This window comes from Vulpes lagopus, chromosome 22, assembly GCF_018345385.1.
Source record: "Vulpes lagopus strain Blue_001 chromosome 22, ASM1834538v1, whole genome shotgun sequence".
In the NCBI taxonomy this organism is placed as follows: domain Eukaryota; kingdom Metazoa; phylum Chordata; class Mammalia; order Carnivora; family Canidae; genus Vulpes; species Vulpes lagopus.
This window is the reverse complement of record NC_054845.1, coordinates 20013112-20040228: the sequence shown is the minus strand read 5'-3', so window position 1 is coordinate 20040228 and position 27117 is coordinate 20013112. Positions and strand designations below refer to the sequence as shown.

The 27117-nt window shown below is 34.8% G+C and overlaps 1 protein-coding gene across 6 annotated transcripts in view; it reads left to right on the top strand.

The window, feature by feature from the left end:
* ERBB4 (erb-b2 receptor tyrosine kinase 4) overlaps positions 1–27117 on the top strand; it is a 1096742-nt gene that overhangs the window by 136911 nt on the left and 932714 nt on the right. The window lies entirely within an intron of this gene.

Genomic DNA, 27117 nt, shown 5'->3' with positions numbered 1-27117 from the left:
TGTATGTTTCAAGTTCTGTTGGATCATTATAAATAACTAAAAACCACATCGTAGAACTATAGTGATACTTTTTATTCAAAACTAATTTTGCTTATTTTATTTTGTTGATTTGAGGGGAATATCTTTTGTCTTTATGAAGTAGAGCAAAGATAATCACATACAAATACTGTATTTATTTTCCATATTTTTTTAATATCCTATGTCATACCGCATATCAAGAACCTATTTTGAGCAACACTACTGTAAGAGGGACTTTTATGAATCCCCAATTTTATAGACAATGCTATTGGTGACATATATATTAGGACATACAATGCATAGGATATAAATATTTTGGTTTAGAGGTTAAAGTGCAGTTGGAGAACTGATGAGGTTTTGTTTCAATGATAGGGCATAAACTAAAATTATTAAAACTTACTTATTCAACAAACATTTATTAAGCATCAGATATGAATAAGGTGTTGAACTAGGCATTGCTGATACCAAGGTGACCAGAGTAGACCTTATCTTCAAAGATACAGTTTACTGCTGATATAATTTATGTTTCTCTTAAGCATATGGCTGATCAATAAATTTCATACAAGTTATTAATTATCCAACTGTTGCACATTAAGTTCTTTGGAGTTATGAGTAGGTAGCCTAAAAGAAAGAATTCTCTTGATGCATTTTAAGTGTCTGTTTTCTATTTGTGAAGCATAAGACCTTGATGAGCTTGAAGTTGTGTGTATTGAAGTAATGGAAATATTAGCTGTTTTGACCATGGATGATGGTCTTTCCTTACAGTGTGAAGATAGCAGCAAAAGAGAACTGATGAGGTTATACATTATCTTAGTTTCACATATTTTAAGAATCTCTGCAGAGATCTAAATATGTACTTCAAAAGAATTGAATATTCTTGTTATAAAACTATTAAGATAACTATTTTTATTTAACCAATTCTACATAGAATACTCATGTCACAAATGTCTTATGTATAACTTAAGAGTCTTGGACCAAGAAAGCAATTAATGTACTCCTTTTCTTGAGCTTGAACCTTTCTTCTATCCAAAAGTATTACCTTTAATGACAAAGAAAAAAAAAAAGACTTGTGGAAAATATCCCATACCAGTAAAGAAATTAAGAAAATGTAATGTCTTTTGAACAGTGTCCTAGAGAAAGTGTTCATAAATCCATTTGAAGAAAAATGCATATGTATTAGATATTATAATCTTCCATTTCAGTGAATTACATTCTGTAATCCTTCATTATATATTGAAGGACATAGCACAGCTTTCCTTTCTGGCATTTAGGTCAGCAGTGGTATTTGAATAATATAAATGAAGCAAAGGAAAAAAAAAAGAATAGATGTTCTGGACTTAAATTTTGGCAGAGTTTAGAAATATTTTATATGTTGATTCTTTTTTTTCTTTCCTTGTGCAAATTCCCCCAGAGAAAATAAGGGGATTATTTTATGTATAACAACAACAAAAGCAAAAACAAAATTAAATAAAATTTTATATTTAAAATGCTTCTTAACCTACTTAAATGGATTTATACAATCTTGTCTAATACTTAAAATACTAATAAATGAGTTCTGTGCCCTGAAAAACTACAATGTAAGAATCCTTAATAAATTCAATGACAGTGAAAATTCCTTTTGTAATGTGACTACATTTTAAAATTTTAAATGAAAATTCCTGAGATGTTACATTATAACTTATAGATGGATTAGTAATTTAAGATTATGCATTAATACTTTTTCTTCATTTAAAATAACAAATTTTATTTCAGCCTCTTCAACTTAGTCATTTAAGTGGTAAGGAGAAAAATCCGTTAATCTCTCTGGACCTCTTGATTCTTACTGGTAAACTGAATTATTTCTTTTACTCTACAGATAGGTAGCATAGCAGAGTCAAGAGCATGGTTTTTAGAGTTCGACTTGGGTTTGACTCATGGCTTTGCACATGAATTATTGGATCATTTTAATTTCATGTTCTGAATTTCAGCTTTTTTTTTGTAAACTTCTTGGTTGTATGTTTTTATTTTTTTATTTTTTGGTTGTATGTTTTTAAGTGTTAGCAATTACGTGACGCTCTGCATGGGATTATATGCAAAAAGAGGTAACATTTTGGTACAAGGGCTATAACATAATATATATCCTATATGGCTACTAATGTTGTTGTTGTTGTTTTACTATTATTATACTGTACATCAGAACATAGTAAGTTCCATGGAGACTTGTCTGTTTTATTCACTGTTTTCCCGTTGCTGAGGAGAGTGCTTAGCAAATACAAAGTATTCCGTATATTTACTAAAAGATCAAATAAATGAATGAGTGAGTGAATGAATAAATTCTTTAACTCCCTAGGATAATTTGTGACGAGAGTGCTATATATACACACAAGGCTTCCTCTTTTAGATTATTGGAAATAAGTTTATAACTACATCATATTTACCAAAACGTAAGAGGGTTTCCTTATATTATGCTAGAATATCAGATTTAAGCCCTTGCTTTGTGGCATTACCACCTAAAATCTTGACTGCTTCAGGGTAGTTCTGATCATCCTGCCTGATCTGTGGTCCATACCATTTTCAGTAATTTTACAGAGTCCTATAAAAGCTACTGTTGTGTAGCAGATAAACATTGCAGAATAAAAGTTAAATAGTATTTAGAGATACCTTGTTTCGTTAGACTTGGCCTTTTCCAGCTCCAGATCTCCTCTGTTATCAGAGGAATTCATTGACTGTCTTCTCTTTTGAATTAAAAAAAAAACAAAAACAAAAAAAACAAAAACAAAAAAACATCTCTTCCCATCAGCAAATTATTGCTAGGAAAATATGCTGAGACTCACAAAACTGGCCCCCGTAACACTGTACCATTTCATAATGCCTAAGGGTACAAATCCACACTGGTACACAATCATTTGCAATAGTGAAATACCAGTGTATGAATTTCGTTCATCGATAAATGGCAGCAACATATTTATCCCATTTATTTATTTATACAACAATATTTTATTGTCATTTTGTACATAGTAATACTGTGATAGTTTTGAATAGGAAAGCTACAAGCTCTAATTTGCCTAGAACTGTCCAGAGCTTGTCTATTTCAAATAGTGCAGCAAGCAATTAATAGTTTTGAGTTATACTTAGTTCCAATTGAATTAGGAAATAATTCACTCTTCCCTTTATTGTCTGTATCTTTTCTTTTAAACTCTAGTTAGTACAATCAGATTAGTCATGTGCTTATTAATTACTCCTCAACTGAGTACTGAACACGCATTTGGTATATCAAGATAGCTAAATGGCATCATTATATCATATCCCCTCTAAAGGCATATCCAAGAAGGTATTTGCTTGCAATATGTTGTAATTTCAATATTGATATTACTTCTAGCTGGTGAGCCTCAAGGGATCAGAAAGCATGTTTTAAGCTTGGTATCTATATACACCTAGTTAATTATACAGTGCTCTGCATACAGTATGTATGCAACCAGTTTGTGGGTAATTATATCTGCTGCTGAGTTGTTCACATTAGCTAAAGCATATGTACTGTTAAGAAATGAAAGCATATGCACAAACATATAACATTTACTTCTCTGAGAAAATTTTCAGAATAAAGTGCATTCAAAATGTTAAAGATTCAGATGTTTCCCAACTGCAGGAGGCAGATGTATCAAAGTAAAACTGTATTTGAGAGAGAAAACCCTGGTTAATATACTTCTATTTTTGAGGCCATTTAGAAGGCCCCTTAGTTTTTGCTTGTTTTATTTTACTTAGTTTTATAATTTCTGTTTTGTTCCCTTTTCCTGCCCAGATCTGGCAGTATTATTTTCATTTTATTACACAGAAAAGATTACAAATCAATTAATCTACATATGGTTTACTCTCTGATTTTTTTATGAAAGTTCTATATATAAAGACTATCTTTCAAAAGTAGTAAGAGCTCATCCTAGGCAGAAAGTATAGAGGCTATAAAGGCATAAAAAAATCTCTTTGTTTCATATCCTAGACATGAGACCAAATTTTTTCAACACTATAAATTTTGTACATCTTGCTATCTGCTTGTTATGGCTTCTGGCAACTTTAAAGCTATGTTTGATACTAGCTAAAACCCAGCAAAAGGCTAAGGGGTTTATCTATTACTGGTTTTCTGTACAGAAAAGGTAGATATTCCCTTGTTCTGTATACCAAGCCAAGGAGATAGAGAAATGTATACTTTGTAGATCAATATATACACTATGTACCTTCTCTTGGGGATGGGAGTGGGACAGAGGGAGAGAGAGAATTTTAGGCTCCACACCCAATATGGAGCCTGACACAGGGCTTGATCTCACTACCTTGAGATCATGACCTGAGCTGAAATCAAGAGGTGGGTGCTTGACCAGCTGAGCCATCCAGGTGCCCCACATTTTGTACCTAATGAGGTATTTCTAAACCTGATAAGTTCGAATTGTTTTTTGAAACCTTGAAATAGAAAAAAAAAAAACTAAGATGAATTTTTAGAATTTCTCACTATCTTAAATAATTGGGCTTCATTCATTCAATCATTTACTTAAGGATTCATTGAAGTTTTAAGATCTACAACAGATACTATGCAACAGATAAGTTCGAATTGTTTTTTGAAACCTTGAAATAGAAAAAAAAACTAAGATGAATTTTTAGAATTTCTCACTATCTTCTTAAATAATTGGGCTTCATTCATTCAATCATTTACTTAAGGATTCATTGAAGTTTTGAGATCTACAACAGATACTATGCAAGATGCTAGAGACATACAAATGAACAAGACAAAAATCATTTTTCTAAAAGAGTAGTATGTAGGTAATCAGTAAAGCACACAATTTCAAGATGAATTAATAACCCCACTAGCCACATATTAGTATTATGGAAAACAGTGTAAGGAAAAAGCTTTGAAAAAAGAGTGATGACTTAATTCTAAAAGAACTGGGGTTGACAGGGGGAGGTGTAGGGAGCATATTCCAGCTAGAAGAGTAGTGATATATGCAATAATAGGCAAGTTGGAGTAAATGATACAAGATAAAGTATAATCGAGGGCTAGATACCTTCATTTCATGCTTAGAAATTTTCCTTTAGGGAAAGACAAAGTTGTTAATGGATTTTTAGAGAAAGAAGCATATTTGATTTCATAAAAGATAATTCTCCTTGTGACATGGATAACGAGCAGAAGGCTTTCTAGTTGTCCATATAGGGTCAGGGGTAGGGTAAGCTCAAGATCTATTTGGCAGATCTGAACTGATGGGGGGAAAATGAACTGATGGGGGGGCATGGTTACTTTCAGCATCTGTACTAAGGACAGGGGTAAATGATTGTGTCATTCCCTACCCCAACCCAAGAGAAGGGAAGGAAGGATGATTCTAGGGTATGTGTGATCAGTGAATATTTGATGTACCTATGAGATATCAGAAAAGCTGGAATATAAATATATAATGGCAGTAAAGGCATGGACTAAATATAGAAGGTTGGAAATAAGTGTTTACCTAGAAGGTGATTCAGTGGGAGTTGATAGAAAGACCTAAGCAGAAGGAACCAAGTGAAATGAGATGAAAAATAGAAACCTAAGGGTCAGTATGAAAGGATATAAGGGTAAGGAATATACACAGAGAAGGTTACTGGTCATTTGTTTTAACACTTCAGCCAATATAGAATATAGGGTATTAGGCAAAATATCATTTTTATGAAAAGAATATACATAATTAAGGCATTTTTTAAAAGTGTGGATAAAACCATTGCTCAAACTTGGATGGGGGATAATTTCAAATAAAAATATTCAGTACATAAATTTTATAAGTTTTATCTCTTAGTAATTACATTTTCCTTAAATGTAAGTTGCTGTTTTTTCCTCACTCTTTTTCCTTGAGCTTATACTAATATTGGAAACTGATAAAAATTACTATTTTTTCTCTCCTGATTTATTTACAACTTTACTATTAATAGCAACAAGAAAAATGAAAATAGCAACCAAAAGGAATAGCCAGACTAGTCCTCAAAATTATTTCATGAGTATGAAATAACTGAAAGCAATGGTTTTCATTTTTTTCAGTTATTGAAAGATAATTTGATATGCATCACTGTATATGTTTAAGGCATACAGGAACATGATCTTATGTACATGTATTGTGAAATGACGATCACAGCAGGTTCCGCTAACATCTATCTTCTATTACAGATACAATAAAAGAAAGAAAACAAGAAAAATGGAAAAAAGTTTCTCCTTGTGATAAGAACTATTAACATTTACTTTCTTAAGACTTTTCTGTATATCAGGGGTGCCTGGGTGGCTCCTTTGGTTAAACGTCTGCCTTCGGCTCAGGTCTTCATCCTGGGGTCCTGGAATGGAGCCTTGTGTTGGTTCTGAGAGTGAGAGCTTGGGCTCCCTGCTCAGCAGAGAGTCTGCTTCAGCCTCTCTCTCTGCCCCTCCCCACTGCTCATGCTCTGGCTCTCTCTCGCTCTCTCTCATCTGCTTAATGAATAAATTAAAAATCTTTAAAAAAGCAACTTTCCTATATATCATAAGCAGTGTTAGGTATAGTCCTCATATTGTACATTGCCTACCTAGTACTTAATTTATTTTGTGACTAGAAGTACGTACCATTTGACAACATTCCTCTAATTTTTCCTCCACCTATTCTCTGCCTCTTGTAATCACAAGTCTGATCTATTTTCCTAGGAGTTTGTGTTTTTGTTTTTGTTTTGTTTTAAATTCCACATATAAGTGCAGTCGTAAGGTATTTGTCTTTCTCTGATTTATTTCACTTAGCGTAATGCTTTCAAAGTCCATTCATATTGTTGTCAATGGTAGGATTTCCTCATTTTTAAGACTGAATCATATTTCACTATATATATCTCCCAAGTTCTTATCCATTCATCCACGGGTGAACATTTGCACTGTCTCCATATCTTGACTGTTGTAAATAATGCTACTATGAATATGGGAATGCAGGTATCTTTTTGAGTTAGTATTTTCTTTTCCTTTGGATATATTCCCAGAAGCAGAATTGCTGGATCAACTGATAGTTCTGTTTTCTTATTTTTTTAAGGACTCTCCATACTGTTTTCCATAGTGGCCCTACATATTTACAGTTACATAGGATTCCCTTTTCTCTGTATCCACACCAGCATTTGTTCTCTCATGTCTTCCTGATGATGGCCATTCTAACAGGTGTGAGGTGGTATGTCATTGTGCTTTTAATTTGCATTTCCCTAAGTATTAGTGATGATGAGCATCTTGTCATGTACCTGTTGACTTCTTTTATGTCTTCTTTGGGGAAATGTCCTTTATATGAATTTAGCCATTTATAAAAATTGAGTTATTTGGATTTTTTGTTTTTGTTTGTTTTTTGTTTGTGTTTTTTGTTTTGTTTTACTATTTATATGAGTTCTTTATATACTTTGAGGATTTTTTTTAAGATAGGCTCCATGTCCAAAATAGGGCTTGAACTTATGACCCTTGAGGTCAAGAGTCACCTGCTCTACCAACTTAGCCAACCAGGTGTTCCTGTTCTTTACATTTTGGATATTAATACCATATCAGATATATAGTTTACAAATATTTTTCCTCTTCTGTAAGCTGTCTTTTCACTTTGTTGATGGTTTGATTGCTCTGCAGTAGCTTTTTAGTTTGATGTCACCCCACTTATTTTTTATTGTGTTACTTGTGCTTTAGATGTAATATCTGAAAAAGCTGTTAACAAGACCCGTATCAAGGATCTTTACTCCTGTATTTCCTTTTAGAGATTTCATGGTTTCAGGTCTTACATTTAATTCTTTAATTTATTTTGAATTAAGTTATGAGAGTAGTGTAAGATATGGATTTAATTTCTTTCTTTTACATATGAATATCTAATTGTCCCAGCACAATTTTTTGAAGAGCCTGCCTCATCTCCTTTGAGTATTCTTAGCTCCCATGTCAAATTTTAGTTGACCATATATACTTAGGTTTATTTCTAGGCTCTCGATTCTGCTCCATTAGTCTATTTGTCTATTTTTATGCCAATACCAACTGTTTTGGTGACTATAGCTTTGTAGTATATCTTCAAATCAGAAAGTGTGATGCCTCTTTGTTCTTCCTTCTTAGGATTTTTTGGTCTATTTGGGCTCTTTTTCTTTTCATATAAATTTTAGGGATATTTTTTCTACTTCTGTATAAAATCCCATTGGAATTTTGGTAGGAACTGCATTGAATTAATTTTGTTTTATATCAAGAAGAGAATTGCTTAATTTATAAAAATAATAGTGATCATATATGGGCTTGTTTTATTCTATGGATTCAGTGCTGACTCATATAGATAGAAAACAAGATTTTTTAATTTTGTTTAGAAAGGAAAACTTGTTTTGTAAATGGATAAGAAATATATTCAGCATCTTTGCCCAACTGTTTCCTCCTATGCATCCTTTGGTAAAAGCATTCATTATACACTATAGATTGGAATTCCTTTACCAAGCTCCCCACCCTAACAGGATTTATTTTAAGTATAGAAATAAGCCTAACAAGTATGATATAATTATTCAATATACTGAAGTATATTTTATAAAAAGGTTTTTTTTTTTACTTCCATGTGTGCGGTTTTTAAATTTGTCATCCCCTAGATCAATCACAGTTCAATTAGTTTACTTAAGTAGCTTTTTTTTTTATAAGCATTGAGTGTTATTTTCCAGTTAGTTTACATTGTTGGGTTTTTCTTTTATAAGCATAGAACTTTCAGCTACACAGTTCTTTATCTATTAAAAAAATAATATGGAACATCTTGTAGTTTACTAGTTGTTTTGTATATTTATATATGTATTTTTTCTTGCTCCACAAACATGAAATTTAAGAACAGTGTTTCTATTTTTTCTTTGCATTTACAATGTTTTCTTGTAATGAAATTCACTCCTGAAATTCAACTGCCAGATGTTTTCTTAAGAAAATTCACATTACTTTTATAAAACTGACTTTAGGTGGAAATGAATGGTGAAAATGAATGCTGTAATTATGTCATTATACCAGCCCAAATTATCGCCATTTTCTGCTTAAATATGGTTAATACGTTCATACAATGTATGCTGTTATATTGAAATACTTTGAAAATTAAACTGTACCTATTAAATGGCGTCAAGCTGATAAAAGAAAGTCGAATAAAGTGCTTGGACATGACCTTTTCATCAGTTTCTGAGCTAATGTAATGTCATAGTTATTTCAGGATTCTTGTCTCTTTGGAAGCAGAACAGTAGAGATGTTAGAGCTCTTTGCCTTCCTGTCCTAGACCACTAGGACCTCCATCCCTTTCCTCAGCCATCCCAAGGAGAGAGAAATTAACTGGGGTTAAATGAAAAGGGTAATTTTGTGCTCTTGGGTAAATTGCTGGAAGTGATCCCAGCCGTTACAGGCCAGTCCACTTGTCTTAAGTCATTGCTAAAACTCTGGACAAGAATTTTGATGAGGTGTTACAATAACATTGTAACTCAATCTGTCCACAAATCAGTCTCATAAACTTCCACAGATAGGGTCACAATTGCTGTCACTTACTTTTTATGATGTTTCGCTTGAGGAAAGAAAAAGCAGCTTCTGTGTTCATTAAGAGTTAGCCACTGGGGCCAGAAAGTGGTGCCTCTCATAAATTTGGGGACACTTTTATTCTAAAATACAACTTAAGGATATTGGAAAAATGAATAGTGGTCAGGAGTAGGCAATATTTAAGAAAACTTACATAAAATCAAAAGCAATTAACAGTGTTGATTAAGGAATGACAATAGGCAAAGCAATTGTGCTTACAGCTATGCAGACCATTTAAAATGTATAATTATGGTTCTTAGCATCAATCTGTGATCAACTGGGAAGCCATGATATATGCTTAAGTAATTATAGTAAATATAGAAATAATTTTCTTAGATAACAGAAATAACTATAGACATGCTTTGTACTTGGCTATTACTTCAACCTGGAATGTGCTTCCCATCTGCTATAAAATCTTCAGCTTCACTACTTTCACAAATATTTCCTTAGTTTTTCTTCCCAACACTCTTTTCTTTCCTTGAATCCCTAAAAGCTAGCAGATTTAGTCCTAAATGGTAATTTTTGTCTGCAGAGTTGAATTTCAACATTTGAGGTCAAGCACTGCATATTAAAATCATCTTTGTGGGGAGCCTGGGTGGCTTGGTTGGTTCAGTTTCTGCCTTCTACTCAGGTCATGATCCCAAGGTCCTGGGATTGAGCCCCACATGGGGCTCCCTGTTCAGCAGGGAGCCTGCTTCTCCCTCTCCCTCTGCTACTCCCCCCAGCTTGTGCCCTGTTGCTATCTCTCTCAAATAAATAAATAAAATATTTTTTAAAATAAAAATAAAATTATCTTTGTTTCCACCACAATTCCCAATAAGGTGGTAGGCATAAATAATTGTGGAAAAAGATTTAATAGCCAATAGACTGTACTCTAAAACACTGAGTTCATATGTTTTCCAAATCAAGGAAGAGCTCTACAACCAGCCTACCTTCTATCTTTCATCTGTCGGTGCGTCCGTCCTTCCTTCCTTCCTTCCTTCCTTCCTTCCTTTTCTCCTCTCCACCTTTCCCTTCCCCTCCCCTCCTCTCCACCCTTCCCCTCTCCTCTCCCTTCCATCCTTCCTTCCTTTTCCTTCCCACAACAATTTTAATTAGTAGAAGAATATTTTACAAAAATATGGAGGAGGGAAAAATTCTGTGTCCATATTCTTAGATTTAGTCACTATGCTTTTAACAATTACGAGATTTTGATCATAAACTAGTTGTATGGGGTCAAACCAGTTGATGTTTAATTGGTAAGCCACTTATGAGAAAGAAGTAAGTTTTTATTGTATTGTATGGAATGACATAAATTCCATGTTAATTTGTGATTATTCATAATGTCAGGGTGCCTGGGTGTCTCAGTCAGTTGGGCATCTGCTTTCGGCTGGGGTCATGATTCCCAGGTCCTGAGTTTGAGCCCTACATTGGGCTCCCTGGTCAACCGGGAGCCTGCTTCACCCTCTTCCTCTGACTTCTGTCCCCTTTGCTTGTGTTCTCTTTCTCTGTCGAATAAATAAATAAAATCTTAAAAAAAAAAAAGCCAAGGGGATCCCTGGGTGGCGCAGCGGTTTGACGCCTGCCATTGGCCCAGGGCGCGATCCTGGAGACCCGGGATCGAATCCCACGTCGGGTTCCTGGTGCATGGAGCCTGCTTCTCCCTCTGCCTGTGTCTCTGCCTCTATCTCTCTCTGTGTGACTATCATAAATAAATTTAGAAAAATTTTTTTTAAAAGTCAAACTATGGAAAAAGGAAAAAAATGATTTATTATATTTGGATATCTGGATTGATAACGATTTTCTAAACCTACACACAATAGAAAAAGTTGACAGTTTTTATTAGCCACATAAAAGTCAAAACCTAATATAGAAAGCAGTAAAGTAGGGGAGAAAAACACTTCTTTACATACAGAAGTATAATACCATTTGTATGTAAGAAGCTTATAATGTTGATAAGTAAAATACCAAGTTCTCAATGTTTTGGGAAAGAAAGTGAGCAGCTAGAATGCTATTGAGATTATATTTTTAATTATAGAAAAACAAAACTTTTAAACAAAACAATGCCCACAAAAAAAAAAAGACAACCTTTATCTCCCATCTATAGTTTTACTTAGGAAATTCACAGTGGTTCATTTTTGATCAATATATGACTTTTTTTTATGAGATGGACAATAGACCTTTTCTTAGTTTTGAGAATAGTGTATGTGTGGAATTTCACAAAAATTAAAAGAAACAAAATATTTAATTCAATCTATTTAGAATCAAGTGTCCATCAATTACTGTAGTACTCCAAATGTAATTTTATCAATTATTTACAAAGGATGCAATGTAACAATTACAAATGTAAAGGTATATATGCATTTTCAAAGTGCCTAAAATTCCTGAAGGGAAAGTATTATGTGATTAGTAGTTTATGTATTTAAATAAAATATATTTGGGCAGCCCAGGTGGCTCAGTGGTTTAGCCCTGCCTTCAGTCCAGGGCCTGATCCTGGAGACGCAGTATCGACTCCCACGTTGGGCTCCCTGCTTGGAGCCTGCTTCTCCCTCTGCCTGTGTCTCTGCCTCTCTCTTTCTGTGTCTCTCATGGATAAATAAAATAAAAATTTTAAAAAATATATAATAAAAAATAGTTCAATAAAAATAAAAATATATATATTTATAAAAATAAATTTTTATTTATAAAAATATATTATAAAAATTATATTTTTTATTATAAAAATTTATATATATATATAAATATATATATTTGATATAACCAAATATATTTTTTAAAAATTAATGGGTAACTATAATTTAAATATGTACTTTCAAAATATATTTTTGTCAAGTGTATTATCTTAAAATAAGTGAATTATGTTCCCAATGTCAGTTTCTCAAAGCAGCGCATTAATCATGAGTCTGTTGCTACTTACTATATAACCTATATATGTGGCTGGTGTGTGTTACATTTCCATTTTCATAAGCAGAGAAAAGATAATATTTTACAGTGTTATTTAGATGGCAAGTTTAGACTGTTCTTAGCACTACTATCAGAGTCATTTTTTGCACTTTATGCATTTTTAAAGGTAGAACAAATACCTGGTAAATATGACTTTGCAGGATATTTTTTGCTTTATTTTAAACATTCAAAAATGCTTACTGTATTTTGTCTTGCACTGCTTTCAACCTCTCATGGCCCACTATAGAAATGTGTGTGCATGTACACACACACAACCAATATAAAGAGTTTATGAAAGAAAAAAGGAAAGGAAAATTAAATTTTCTCTTTGTAAACATCAGTGCAGAAGGATTAATTCAGGTTCTTTTTCATTGTGTCATTTTTATCTTGTTATAGAAATATCCATTTGATTTTTTTTTCATTTCTTTACTCATTTTGTCAAGAATAGCTTATTAAAGATAAAGAGCTGTGAAGATGGCCTTCTTGGCAATACATTGATACAGACTTTTCTCTTTAAAGTTCTTTCTAGCTCGGGATAATTCTCAATGATTATTCCTGATCAGATGTTATTAAAGATAGTCAATACAAATATTGAGTGCTTTTGTACATTATTTCTTTCTATTGATAACTTTTCATCCCGGTGCATTTAGATATAATACATTACATTCATTCCTTAATCCACAGAGATTTGAATAAAGAAGCTGTTTCTGAACTTCACATGCTGTGCTGTCTTATCATTATATGGTTACTGGCATATCGACAACTATTTTATTGTTCTGTGGAAATAGGAAATATTTTTTAAACATGAGTGAACAAGCATAGAGCAACTTAATAATGACTTTGAAGATAACCAGTCCATGAGATTCACTTATGTTTAGTAGTGCTTTACTAAGTATTTGCCTCAGTTCTTTAGATAATCAAATAAAATATTTTGCTAGATAATGTTAACTAAGGTTTGAAGATTTGAAGTGTGAATTCACAAAAATTAAACCATTCACTCCTGATGCTGAATGATAAATTAATGTAGACTTTCATTTTATTTACTATAAATGTAATAACACTATAAGATAGCTCAGATTGTAAAAGAAAAGTCATAACATTGACTATATTATAATATTTTAAAATACCTAAATTTTTCACTTTCAAAATGACACTAAAATGTTTGCTTCTAAATACCTAATTAGTATTAAAGTTTATCATGAGCAAAAATATTACTATATATCCATACAGAACTTTACAAATTGTTAGCTAATACTTTGGTATTGCATAAGATATAATTTTGATCTGGTATAGACCATATGCTAGTCTAAATGTATAGTGCGACAGTATGCTCTATTCAGTTAGTACTGTCAAAACTTTGGAAAAGTATTAGTTGTGGAGATGCAAAGACCATCAAAAAGATAAATAAGATTAAAGGGAAATGTTCAAAGTTGAGAGAATTTGACCAAGGAGAGAAAAAAATATCTGTATTCATTGTATAATGCTGATAACAACAGGAAATCCAAACTATATGACAAAGTCTAGGTATAGGACAATGCAACTTAGAGTGCAAAGATGTAAGATAACTATTTATATAAAATTAAAATAAAAATCAAAATATGGAACACCTGGGTGGCTCAGCAGTTGAGCATCTGCTTTTGGCTAAGGGTGTGATTCTGGAGTCCCAGGATTGAGTCCCACGTTGGGCTCCCTGCATGGAGCCTGCTTCTCCTTCTGCCTATGTCTCTGCCCCCCACCCCCGTGTGTCTCTCAAGAATAAATAAATACAATCTTCAAAAAATCAAAATATGTTCCCAAAACCTCATTATCCAACATTTTTAACATGTATTCATAGAGCCTCCATATCCCCTAAGTAGCATTTTTGGCATTATTTAAATATTTCAAGAATGATGTGATTATTCACAACCCTCAAAGTCTTGTCTTTGTCATTGATAGAAGAATTAAAGGACCCTCTAAACTGTGACACCAAAGTCAGTGTCAACAAAACAGTACCATGTGCAATGAATCAGGCAGGGGAGAAAGTTTAGTAAATTTTCTTCCATATTTCCTCCAATAATTTTGTGTCTATAGCCCAGAAGGTAGATACAAGAGAGGGAGAAGAAAAGTTGCATTTGTCCAATGGTTTGCATGTTTCTTGTATATTCTTCTTTGAACTTGTAAAAGAAAAATAATGTAAGCTGCTTTCCTCTAAGAGCTTTAACATCAAGAATAAGGTAATAAGCTACATTTGCTCTCTCAGAGACAGCTGTCCAGCAACTTGCTATTGATAAAACAGCAAAACACAAACCATATTTATAATAAGGGGCTTTAGTGAGAGAAATTATATAAATGGTAAAATTTTGTACTGGTTCTATTTGTTGTTAAAGGGTCAAGATTAGTTATCAAATGACTATTAGATAAATTTCACATTGGTTAAATTACATATGTAACTCTTTAAACCTGGGCCTTAAATTGTTGATGATATAACAGCTTAATAATATTTATTGCCACAAAAATATTACTGTGGTAGTAACTCTGCTAATTTGGGAGAGGATTATTACCCATACTCACAGTGAGAACTCCTGTGAGATTTTGTCATATACGTGACATTCATCTGGCTTGGCATATACATACACTTTGTGTATATGATTTATTGGAATAAGTTAGTGATTCTTCCATAAGAGGATATCTTATTTCGAGTTAGTTTCATGATGAAAATCAACATATTCTTCCAATTGGGATGCATTAAATAATCATTAGCAAATCTTTCATTCATGTATTAACTCAGCCTGGAGGAAGATCATCACATTTTCTCCTTTTCCCCCAAATTTATGTCGAAAGATCTTCTCAGCAAATACCTAATTTTTAAAAAGATTTTATTTATCCATGAGAGACACACAGAGAGAGGCGCAGACATAGGCAGAAGGAGAAGCAGGCTCCCCATGGAGAACCTGATGCAGGATTCAATCCCTGACCAAGGATCGCATTCTCAGCTAAAGACATGCTCAATCGCTGAGTCACCCAGGTGTCCCTCAAATCTATAAATTAAGCCTTTGTTCTTTTCACCTGTAAATTTAGGCACTATCTACTATGGTTTTGTCACAAAATAACTACGTGAAGGAAATTATATTGCCCCAAATCAAATATATTTCCTTAACTTGTTGATTTCTAAAGGCAGACTACAAAGACAAACTAATAGGTACCTTTCTGGAAGTCAACAACAGAACATCTAGCATCCTTGTCATTTATCTCACTTGTCTTATACTCGCTCTTCCTCTTTACGAATGTGTGTATGTGATGTGTATATGCTTTTACACTCACAAAATTTTCAGATAGGTTGCCTTAAGAATTGAAGCCTTCCAAAAATCTGAAGGAGATACGAAAAGTGATAACTTTGAAATGTTTGAATAGAAAACAGACACAAAACATTTGCATTTACACAAGTTCAAACATGTAAGGTGTTCACAGAGAAATAATGGGAAGTAATACATGCACCCCTTTATGTTATTTTTTGTTTTATTTTGTTATACCCATGTTGGCCATCTCTTTAATCATTTCGGTATTTTGTTGAGAATTGTTAACACTTATCACTGGCTTCCTTCATAGAGAATCTCTTTTAAGTTGTAGAGATGCTTTAGTCAAAGATGTAATATGATTTATAGCATTATGTTTGTTTTTCTAAAAATTAGTCACTGGAAAAAGTATATCTGCCTCATTTTTTTTGCGTAAACATCAGTGTTTGCAGTAATTACACATATTTAAATCAGATTAGCGTTATTTTATATACACCCATTGATTTAGTCAGCTTTTATCCATCTCATTAAAAAATAGAACAATGCCAATTCTTGTTTTATAACTTTTAAGCTTTTGAAATTATTTAAACTACTACTGGGACATCTGGGTGTCTCAGTGGTTGCACATCTGCCTTCGGCTCAAGGGCGTGGTCCTGGGGTCATGGAGTTGAGTTCCACATTGGGCTCCCTGTACCATGGAAACCTGCTTCTCCCTCTGCCTGTGTCTCTGCCTTTCTCTCCCTCTGTGTCTCATGAATAAATAAATAAAATCTTTAAAAATATTTAAACTACTACAAAATTATTCTTAATACTTTTATTCTTGATTATTTTGTTTAATCTTTAAAAAGTGCTATAAAAATCGTGGAATCATTTTCGAGTAAATAAAACAGCATATACTGATAATGAAAACTGTTATTATTTACTATTGTGGATTTATCCTCAGTTTATTGACTGTGAAAAAATTAATAAGACACTTTCTAGAAACATTCATTACTATAATTTAATTAATAATGTGACAAAGGCATTGTAGAGTATAGTATTTTGAATAGTGCTCTCCTCACGCTATAGTATTTAAATTAGTTGTGACTGAATTCAAGTTGAGCTCTGTTACATTAACTAGATGTATACAATTAAACAAGTTACATAAACTATTCTTATTTTCCAGTTGCTAAAAAGTAGATAATATCTACCTTACTGTGTCTGTGTTTGGTGTTACATCAGGTAATGTAATAAGACCTTCAACAGGGAGTCTGGGATATACTATCACTTAATAAATATTATTTAGTATTGTCAACAGCAATTATCATCACTATCATTTACATCTTTGTAATTATCCAGCCCAAAGAATATTGTTTTAATAGCATTAACTTTGGAGGCTTCTTCTGCTACTGTAAATATCAATTACTGTTTTTGTTTTTGTTTTGCTGTTTAGTTTAGAGCTAAACGTGTCTTGAGCAGTGACTGGGTGAACAAGCCATTCTAGACAAGGGGTGAGCATGTACCGTAGGGGTAGAAAATAAGATGTAGTGTACAGAGAACTGCAAGTAGCCAAGCATAGCTCTAGTGAGTGATGCTAGTGATGCAGAGATGCATCACTCATCCTAACACAGCAGGCCATTGAAGCCAGGTGAAGGAAACTTGCTATAGGATTGCTATAGGATCAAGGTCAACACGTGGTTTTTTTGTTCTCTGTCAGTAAAGTCCTACACATTGAATCAAATCGATTGTGCTGTAGTTTCACACTTTTATTTATAACAAAATCAAATGATTTAGTGGTAATCTGACAAATTTAAATTCAATTTACATCCATGAGCCTCTGAAGATTGTAAATAATTGACAGAAAAGAAAGGACATAGCTATCTTTTATGTCTGCTTTCCCTGTTATTAACCAAATATATTATTCATAAAGTGAGGAGAAAGGGGACCAAAGAGAGGATTGAGTGGTTGAGGATTCAGCTCAAACTTGGCTTGTTGCCATCTGGTTCTCATAAGCTCCAGGCTCTCCAGCATCACAGATGAAGGCCCAGGTATTCTAGTCTGTACCAATATTGCATTTCTAATGTTTTAAAGTTACAACGCTTAATATAATTTTTAAATATTGTCAGGATGCTTGGATGGCTTAGTCGGTGAAGCATCTAACTCTTGATTTTCAGGTCATGATCAGGGTCATTGGATCAAGCCCCATGTCAAGCTCTGTGCTTAGTGGAGTCTGCTTACCTCTCTCCCTCTGCTCCCGCCCCTGCACTCTCTCTCTCTCTCTCTAAAATAATGATAAAAAACCCCTTTAATATATTTTATATACTATTACTATCTTATTTCATAGTAAAGAAAATATATAGTAAAACCACCTTGCTACTAAGTTTTAGGTTTCCTTTTGTTTACACAAACTGTATTTTTTTGCCCATTTAATACTTTATCTCTTTCATGCATTTATTTTTCCTTCTTGCTAAGTGGAGTAAAGAGAAGGGACCTCTTAGCTCAAAGTGAGACTTTTTGTGGTAGCAAAGTCTGACTTGTATGGCCTAAGCAACCAGAATTTTATACTCTGGAACATTTAATGTATTAATCAACTAAATTTGATTGATGACCTTTTAGTGTTCAGTATAATGTTGAATACTAAAGGGAAACAGAAAAATAAGCCATGTTTTCTGTCCTTAAAGCACTCAGAATCTAATTTCGGACACTGAGTAATAGTTACCCACACAAGTCAATACAGATCTAGTGCTACTTCTGTATTTTAAACTAAATGTTATGAGGGCTCTGAGATTCAGGTTCATCATTTGTATAATTGGAATTATAATACCTCACAGAAGTGTTGAGAAGAAGAAAAGGAATAATGTATGTAAATTGTTTAACTGGCCACATGGCAATAATAGACATTCCAAAAAGGGTAGTTATTGAAATTATCAGCAATGATGGTCACAAATGAGTGAGTACTGGTGTAATCAGGAAAGACTGGATGAAGACAGTAGAATTTGTATTGGACATTAAAAGATGACATATAATGGGTGATCTATGTTTAATTAAATGAAGTAGTTAGAAGGAAATTAAGATGAGTGTAGGCAATGGAAAATGAATATGCAAAAACCACAGATTGAGCATTTGCAAGTATTTGAGATAATAAGAAAACTAGGTTGCATAGAGCAGAGAATATTTAGATAGCTAGGAAGAGTGTAGTCAGATTTTGAAGACCTTAAAAGCTAAAGAGAAAGGGAAGGAATTTAGATGACAGAGTATAAGGGGGACCCTCAGCTTGCCTCATCCCTTGAACACAGTTAGAACAACATCAGATCATTTTGAACAACTAGGAAATTTATCTGAGTATTAAGAATTTAATCTGCACAATTGAAGGAAGAGAACATGGCAGATACAAGATTTGGAGAAATGAATTGGGGGAGAGAAAAGCTGTGGTGCTCCAAAGGGGAGGGAGCCCTTTTCTTAGAAGTCAGAGAGAGAGTACCATGTAGGTTTCAAATAAGACACTGTCAATGGGGATTTCCTGAGTTGCACTGGAGGAGAATGTCCCCTCCCTAGAGTACATTTGGAAGAGGTTATTTTGCCTCTTTGAGGACAAAAGGCCTGCTGGGAACTATTGAAAGGCCATTCAACAGGAGGGGACAGAGGTGTGTGCAGAGGACAAATAACCTGGTCCCAGCTTTTTGCTTTGCCTTATCATAGACCCCAGACACCTACACAGGTGTGAAACTGCTTTGTGAGGCAGAACAGTGATAGGCGCAGTGCTGTGAGGTTCTCCTCTGGGGGAGGGTAGTGGGTCCGTGCTTTGCCAGGTCGTTTAAGATTTGGAGTTTTGAATCCTATCCTCTGGCCAGAGATAAAACACAGGAGAATTGTGGCACTGGGCCTACCTTCAGGCAGGCATAGATAGGTTGAGAGCAGGGATCTGATGAAAACTTGGGACACAGGAGAGGAGATTGTTTGCTTTTCTGTGAGGGTCTTCTGAATAGCAGTTGCCATGAGTTCCCCTCCCCAGGGAGGGAGAGGGTGGGTTACACCATCTTCCACCCCCTGACCACCAGAATGGTTGGACTTCAGAGAGAAATACAGTGCTTCCAGTGGAGACTGGAGTCATTTACACCAAACCTCCATCCCTGCACTTAATAGGGATATCTTTACTAGGGCAGATGTGACTGAGCAAGTGCAGCAGGCTTCTCCCTCAGAAGACCACCACAGGCTCCCAACATGTACCAAGTCTACTGGTCAGTACTCCAAAGCACCAGCTTCAGTTCTGGTGGAAATAGGACCAGGCTTTCTTTCTTTATCTTAATTTATTTTTAATTTAATTTTATTTTTTTTAAATTATTTTCTTTGGAATCAGACATAATTTTTTGTTCCTTTGTTTCCTTTTCTCATTTTTTTTTGGATCGGGCTTTTTTTCTTCATTGTTTTTCTTTTTTCTTTCTTTTTCTGTGGAATCAGGCTTACAATTTTTGTTTGTTTGCTTTTTTATTCCTTTTGCTTTTTTCTTGGATCAGACCTCTTTTAACCTTTTCTTTTCTTTCTTTTCTCCTTTCTTTGTTTGTTCTTTTAATCTGACTTATCTGAATCAAAGGACAGTAGTTAAAGGATGGTAGAGGACTGACCTATGGGAAAGAACAGCCAAAAGACAGCAGCAGAGTGCACACAGAAACATTTCTTGAAGTGCCAGGCCTTAGACATTGTATGACCCCTTCTTATTGTAGTTTTACTGTAAGGAATAGGAAACATAACAAGCTTTCATAATACGGCATAAGACAGAAACCTAGATATAATGAATGACACAATGGAGGAATTCTCACCAAAAGAAAAATCAAGAAGAAATTACAGATAGGGATTTGCTCAAAACAGATATAAGCAACATATCTGAAAAAGAATTTAGAACAGTAGTCATAAGACTACTAGCTGGGCTTGCAAGAAGCATAGGGGACACCAGAGTAACCCTTGTTGGAGATATAAACACCTAAACACTAGTCAGGCCAAAATAACAAAGGCTATGCTTGCGATGCAAAACTTATTGCATGTAATCACTTCAAGGATGGAAAAAGCAGAGGATCAAATAGATGATATAGAAGATAAAATTATGGAAAATAATGAAGCTGAAAAGAAGAGGGAAGAAAACTATTAGATAATATAGATTTAGGGAACTCAGCAATTCCACAAAGTGCAATAATATCTGTATCATAGGAGTCTCAGTAGAAGAAGAGAAAAGGGGGCAGAAGATTTATTTGAACAAATTATAGCTGAGAACTTCCCTAATCTGGGGAAAGAAACAAGTATTTAAGTCCAAGAGGCACAGAGAACTCCCCTCAAAATCAGCAAAAACAGATCAACACCAAAATATATCATAGTGAAACTTGTAAGATACCAAAGATAAAGAGAGAATTCTGAAATTAGCTAGGGATTAAAGGTCCTTAACCTACAAGGGTAGTCACCTAAGATTAGCAGTAGACATGTCCACAAAAACATGGTAGGCCAGAAGAGAGTGCAGGGTATATTTTACGTGCTGAATGAGAAAAACATGCAGCCAAGTATACTGTATTTATAGCAAGGCTTTCATTCAGAATAGAGAAGAGATAAAGAGTTTCCAAGACAAATAAAAACTAAAAGAGTTAGTGACTAAACCAGCTCTGCAAGAAAAATTAAAGGGGACCCTTTGAGTGGAAAAGAGAGAGCAAAAGCAACAAAGACTAGAAGGGAATGGAGACAATCTATAGGAACTGTGACTTTATAGGTAATACAGTGACACTAAATTCATATTTATCGATAATTACGCTGAATATAAGCACTCATTGCTCCAATTAAAAGGCACAGGGTATCAAAATGGATTAAAACAGTAAGACCCAGGGACGCCTGGGGCTCAGTGGTTAGTGTCTGCCTCTGGCTCAGAGCATGATCCCAGAGTCCTGGGATTGAACCCCACATCAGGCTTCCTGCATGGAGCCTGTCTCTCCCTCTGCTTGTCTCTGCCTCTCTCTCTGTCTCTCATGAATAAATAAATAAATAAAGCATTAAAAAAAAAACAGTAAGATCCATAAATATATTGCTCATAAGAAACTCACTTTAGATCCAGACACCTCCAGATAGAAATTGAAGGGGGGGGGGATCCCTGGGTGGCACAGCAGTTTAGCGCCTGCCTTTGGCCCAGGGCACGATCCTGGAGACCCGGGATCAAATCCCACGTTGGGCTCCCAGTGCATGGAGCCTGCTTCTCCCTCTGCCTGTGTCTCTGCCTCTCTCTCTCTCTCTCTCTCTCTCTGTGTGTGTGTGTGTGTGTGTGTGTGACTATCATAAATAAATAAAAATTAAAAAAAAAAAAGAAATTGAAGGGGTGGAGAACCATCTATCCTGCTAATGAACACCAAAAGAAAGCTGGAGTAGCCATACTTCTATTGGAGAAACTAGATTTTAAGTCAAAAACTGTTAAGAGATGAAGAAAGACACTGTATCATAATAAAGGGGTCTATCCAAAAAGAAAATCTAAAGACTGTAACTATTTGTCACCCCAACTTGGGAGCAGTCAAATTTATAAATCAATTAATAGCAAACAGAATATCATTGAAAATAATACAATAATAGTAGGGGACTTTAACACCCCACTCACAGCAATGGACAGATCATGTAAACAGAAGATCAACAAGGAAACAATGGCTTTGAATGACACACTGAACCAGATGGACTTCACAGATATATTCAGAGCATTTCATCCTAAAGCAGAATACATATTATTTTTGAGTGCAAATGAATCATTCTCCAGAATAGATCACATACTGGGTCATAAATCAGACTTCAACAGGTACAAAAAGATTGAGATCCTACAATGCATATTTTCAGACCACAACACTATGAAACTTGAAATCAACCACAAGAAAAATTTTGGAAAGACGACAAATACAGGGAGGTTATGAATGAGTTAACCAGGAAATTAAGAATAAAAAAATAGCAAAATGAAAAAACAAGACAGTTCAAAACTGGGGTGGAACAAAGGTGATCATAAGAGGGAAACATATAGCAATACAGGCCTTCCTTATGAAACAAGAATAGTCTCAAATATACAACCTAACCTTAAATCTAAAGGAGCTGAAAAAAGAACAGCAAATAAAGCCTAGAAACAGCAAGGAAGGAAAACAAGAGTAGAACAGAAATTAGTGTTATAAAAAAAATACATACCAGATCAGCAAAACTAGCAGCTGGTTCTTTTAAAGAATTAACAAAATATGTAAACTGCTAGCCAGACTTATCAAAAAGAAAAGAGAAAGTACCCCAATAAATAAAATCACAACTGAAGCAGGAAAGATAACAACCAACATTGTAGAAATACAAACAATGACTGCTTTTTTTTTGTAAAGACTTATTTATTCATTTGAGGGGAGGAGGGGCAGAGAATGAGAGAGAATCTCAAGAAGACCCCCACTGAGCACAGGGCCACATGGGCCTTGATCACACAACCCTGAGATCATTACCTGAGCCAAAACCAAGAGTTGAATGCTTAACCAATGGAATCACCCTGTTGCCCTAAAATACAAACAATTATGAGAATATTATGAGCAATTATATGCCAACAAATTGGGCAATCTGGAATAAATGGATAAATTTCTAGAAACATGTAAACTACCTGGAATAGGAAGAAACAGAAAACTTGAACAGACATAACCAGCAAACAAATTGAACCAGTAATCAAAAATCTCCCAGGAAACAAGAGTCCAGGGCTAAATGGCTTCCCAGGGGAATTCTACCAAGCACTTAAAGAAATTAATATCTATTCTTAGAGAGAGAGGGAGAGAGAGAGTGCATTTACATGTATGTGTGTAAGTGGTGGGAAGGGCAGAGGGAAAGGGAGAAACTCAAGCAGACTCTCTGCTCTGTTGGAGCCACAACGTTGGATCTCACAACCCTGAGACCATGACCTGAGCTGAAACCAAGAGTCAGATGCTCAGCCAACTACACCATCTGGGCTCCCAAATACCTAATCTGCTGAAGCTGTTCCAAAAAACTAGAAATGGAAGGAAAATTTCCATGCTTATTCTGTAAGGCCATCATTGTCTTGGTTCCAAGAACAGGTAAAGATACCACTAAACAGAATTAAAGACCTATATCCCTAATGAACATGGATGCAAAACTTCTCAGCAAGTTACTGGCTGATTAAATCCAACAATATATTAAATGTAAAAATTCATTTAATACATTGATTATTCACCATGACCAAGTGGGAGTTATTCCTGGACTGTGGGGGTGGTTCACATCTACCAATCTGTCAAAAATTATTTGACAAAATAATATTTTCTTGATAAAAGCCCTCAAGAAAGTAGGGATAGAAGAAATACACCTCAACATCATAAATGCCATGTATGAAAGACTCATAACTAATATCATCCTCAATGGGGAAAAATTGAGAGCTTTTCCACTAATGCCAGGAACATGACAGGGACGTGCACTGGCACCACTATTGTTCAACATAGTACTGGCTGTCTTAGCCTCAGCAGTCAGACAACGAAAGAAATAAAAGGCATACAAATCAACAAGGAAGAGGAGTCAGACTTTCACTATTTACAAAGAACATGATACTCAGTAGAAAACCTGAAAGACTCCACCAAAAAACTGTTAGAATCAACACATGAATTCAGCAAAGTTGCAGGATATAAAATCAAAGTACAGAAATCTGTTGCATTTCTGTATACTGACAATGAAACAGCAGAAAGAAAAATCAAGGAGTTAATCCAATTTACAATTGCACCAAAAGCCATTAGATTCTTAGGAGTGAACGTAACCAAAGAGGTAAGAGATCTATGTGCTGAAAACAATAGAATACATATGGAAATTGAAGAAGACATAAAGAAATGGGAAAACATTCCATGCTTGTGGATTGGAAGAACACATATTGTTAAAATGTTTATACTACCCAAAGCAATCTACACATTCAGTGCAGTCCTGATCAAAACAACAGCATATTTCACAGAGCTAGAGTAGACATTCCTAAAATTTATATGGAACCAGGAAACACCCTGTAGGCAAAATAACGTTAAGAAGAAAAGCAAAGTGATATGCATCACAATCTCAGACTTCAAGCTGTATTACAAAGCTGTGATCATCAAGACAGTATAGTACTGGCACAAAAACAGACACATAGAACAATGAGATAGAACAGAGAGCCCAGAAATGAACCCACAACCAAATTATCAACTAGTCTTCCACAAAGCAGGAGGGAACATCCGATGAAAAAGAAATAATCTCTTTAACAAATTGTATTTGGGAGAATTGGACAGCAACCTATAGAAGAATTAAACTGGACTACTTATACCATACACAAAACTAAATTTAAAATGGATAAAAGACTTGGGATGCCTGGGTGGCTCAGCAGTTGAGCGTCTACCTTTGGCTCAGGGCATGATCCCAGAGATGTGGGACCGAGGCCCACATTGGGCTCCCTGTGTGAAGCCTGCTTCTCCCTCTGCCTACGTCTCTGCCTTTCTCTCTGTGTCTCTCATGAATAAATAAATAAAATATTTTTTAAAAGTGGATGAAAGACCTAAATGTAAGATAAGAAACCACCAAAATCCTAGAGGACAACACAGGCAACAACCTCTTTGACCTTGCCGACAGCAACTCCTTCTAGACACATCTCTGGAGACAAGGGAAACACAAGCAAAAATGAGTTATTGGGATCTCATTAAGATAACTTCTGCACTTTGAAGGACATGATCAACAAAACTGAGAGACAACCTATGGAATGGGAAAAGATATTAGCAAATTGAGTATCAGATAAAGGGCTTGTATCCAGAGTCTATAAAGAACTCATCAAACTCAACACCTCAAAAATAAATAATCCAGTTAAGAAATGGGCAGAAGTCATGAATTCTACAAAGAAGACATACATATGGCTAACAAACAAATGAAAAATGCTGAATGTCACTTATCATCAGGAAAATACAAATCCAAAACATGATGAGATATCACCTCATGCCTGTCAGAATGGCTAAAATTAACAATTCAGGAAAAAAATAGATGTTGGCAAGGATGCAGGGAAAGGGGAACACTTTTGCCACTGTTGGTGGGAATGCAAACTGGTACAACTACTTTGGAGAATAGTATAGAGGTTCCTCAAAAAGTTAAAAATAGACTACCCTACAACCCAGCAATACACTACTAGGTATTTGTATCCAAAGGATACAAAAGTGCTGGTTCAAAGGGGCACACACATCCCAATGTTTATAGCAGCACTATCAATGATATCCAAATTATAGAAAGAGCCCAAATTTCCATTGATTGATGAATGGGGATAAAAAAGATGTGGTATATATTATATACAATGGAATATTACTCAGCCATCAAAAAGAATGAAATTTTGCCATTTGCAACAATGTGAATGGAACTCATATATTATGCTAAAAGAAATCAGAGAAAGACACAAATCATTTTACTGCTATGTAGAATTTTAAAAACAGATGAACACAGGAGAAGAGAAGGAAAAATTAAATTAGATAAAAACAGAGAGGGAAGCAAACCATAAGAGACTCTTTACTATAGAGAACAAACTTGAGGATACTGGACGGGAGGAGGGACATGTTAAATGGGTGATGGGTATTAAGGAAGGCACATGTTGGTGTGATCACTGGGTGTTTTATATAAGTGATGAATCACTAAATTTTACTCCTGAAATCATTACTACGCTATATGTTGGCTAACTTTATTTAAATTAAAAAAAAATGTAAAAAAAAAATCTAAGGAGAAAACTCACATTAAACTTGTCTTGAAGTAGTAAGGGAACAGATAGTGATGCTTAAATAGGAAAGTGTTATGGTAATAGTGATATGTAAAGATGAATCTGGAAATAGTACATGGGAGGATTCTAAGAGGCAGGTGCCGGTAAGTCCAGCAAGATGGGGGACAACCATGAGCAACTTTGCCAATTGAGGCTGGACGTTGAAAATGTGCAGTATGTGCACATAGGAAGCAGGCATTCGTTGAAAAAGTGCTGGGAGTTGGTAACATGTTCTGCTATTTCTAGTTTGTTTGTTTATGGCTTCTTCTTTCTTTATTGGACACTTTGTGGATGTCACGCAGGTCTAAAAGTTACACTGTTAAATAAGTATTTAAAAACCAACCAGGACTAAAGCCCTGGTCCAGAGCTCCAAACCAGAAGCAGAAAGGAATGGGGGCAGTGGGCTGGGGGGTATTCTTCCAACATCACCAAAGCCCAGAGGAGGACCCGAAGCTCTTTCACAGGCCAGCCCAGGATGTGGGCCGTTAGGCTGACCCTCAGGTGCCTCTGGCTGCATCCCTGTCAGGTCAGTAACCAGCAAGGTGCTGACAGAACAGCCAGCCAAGTCCAGACATGGACAAAAGTAACTGGAAGGACAGGAGCCGGACAGGTACTATCCAGCTGTAGATAAGATC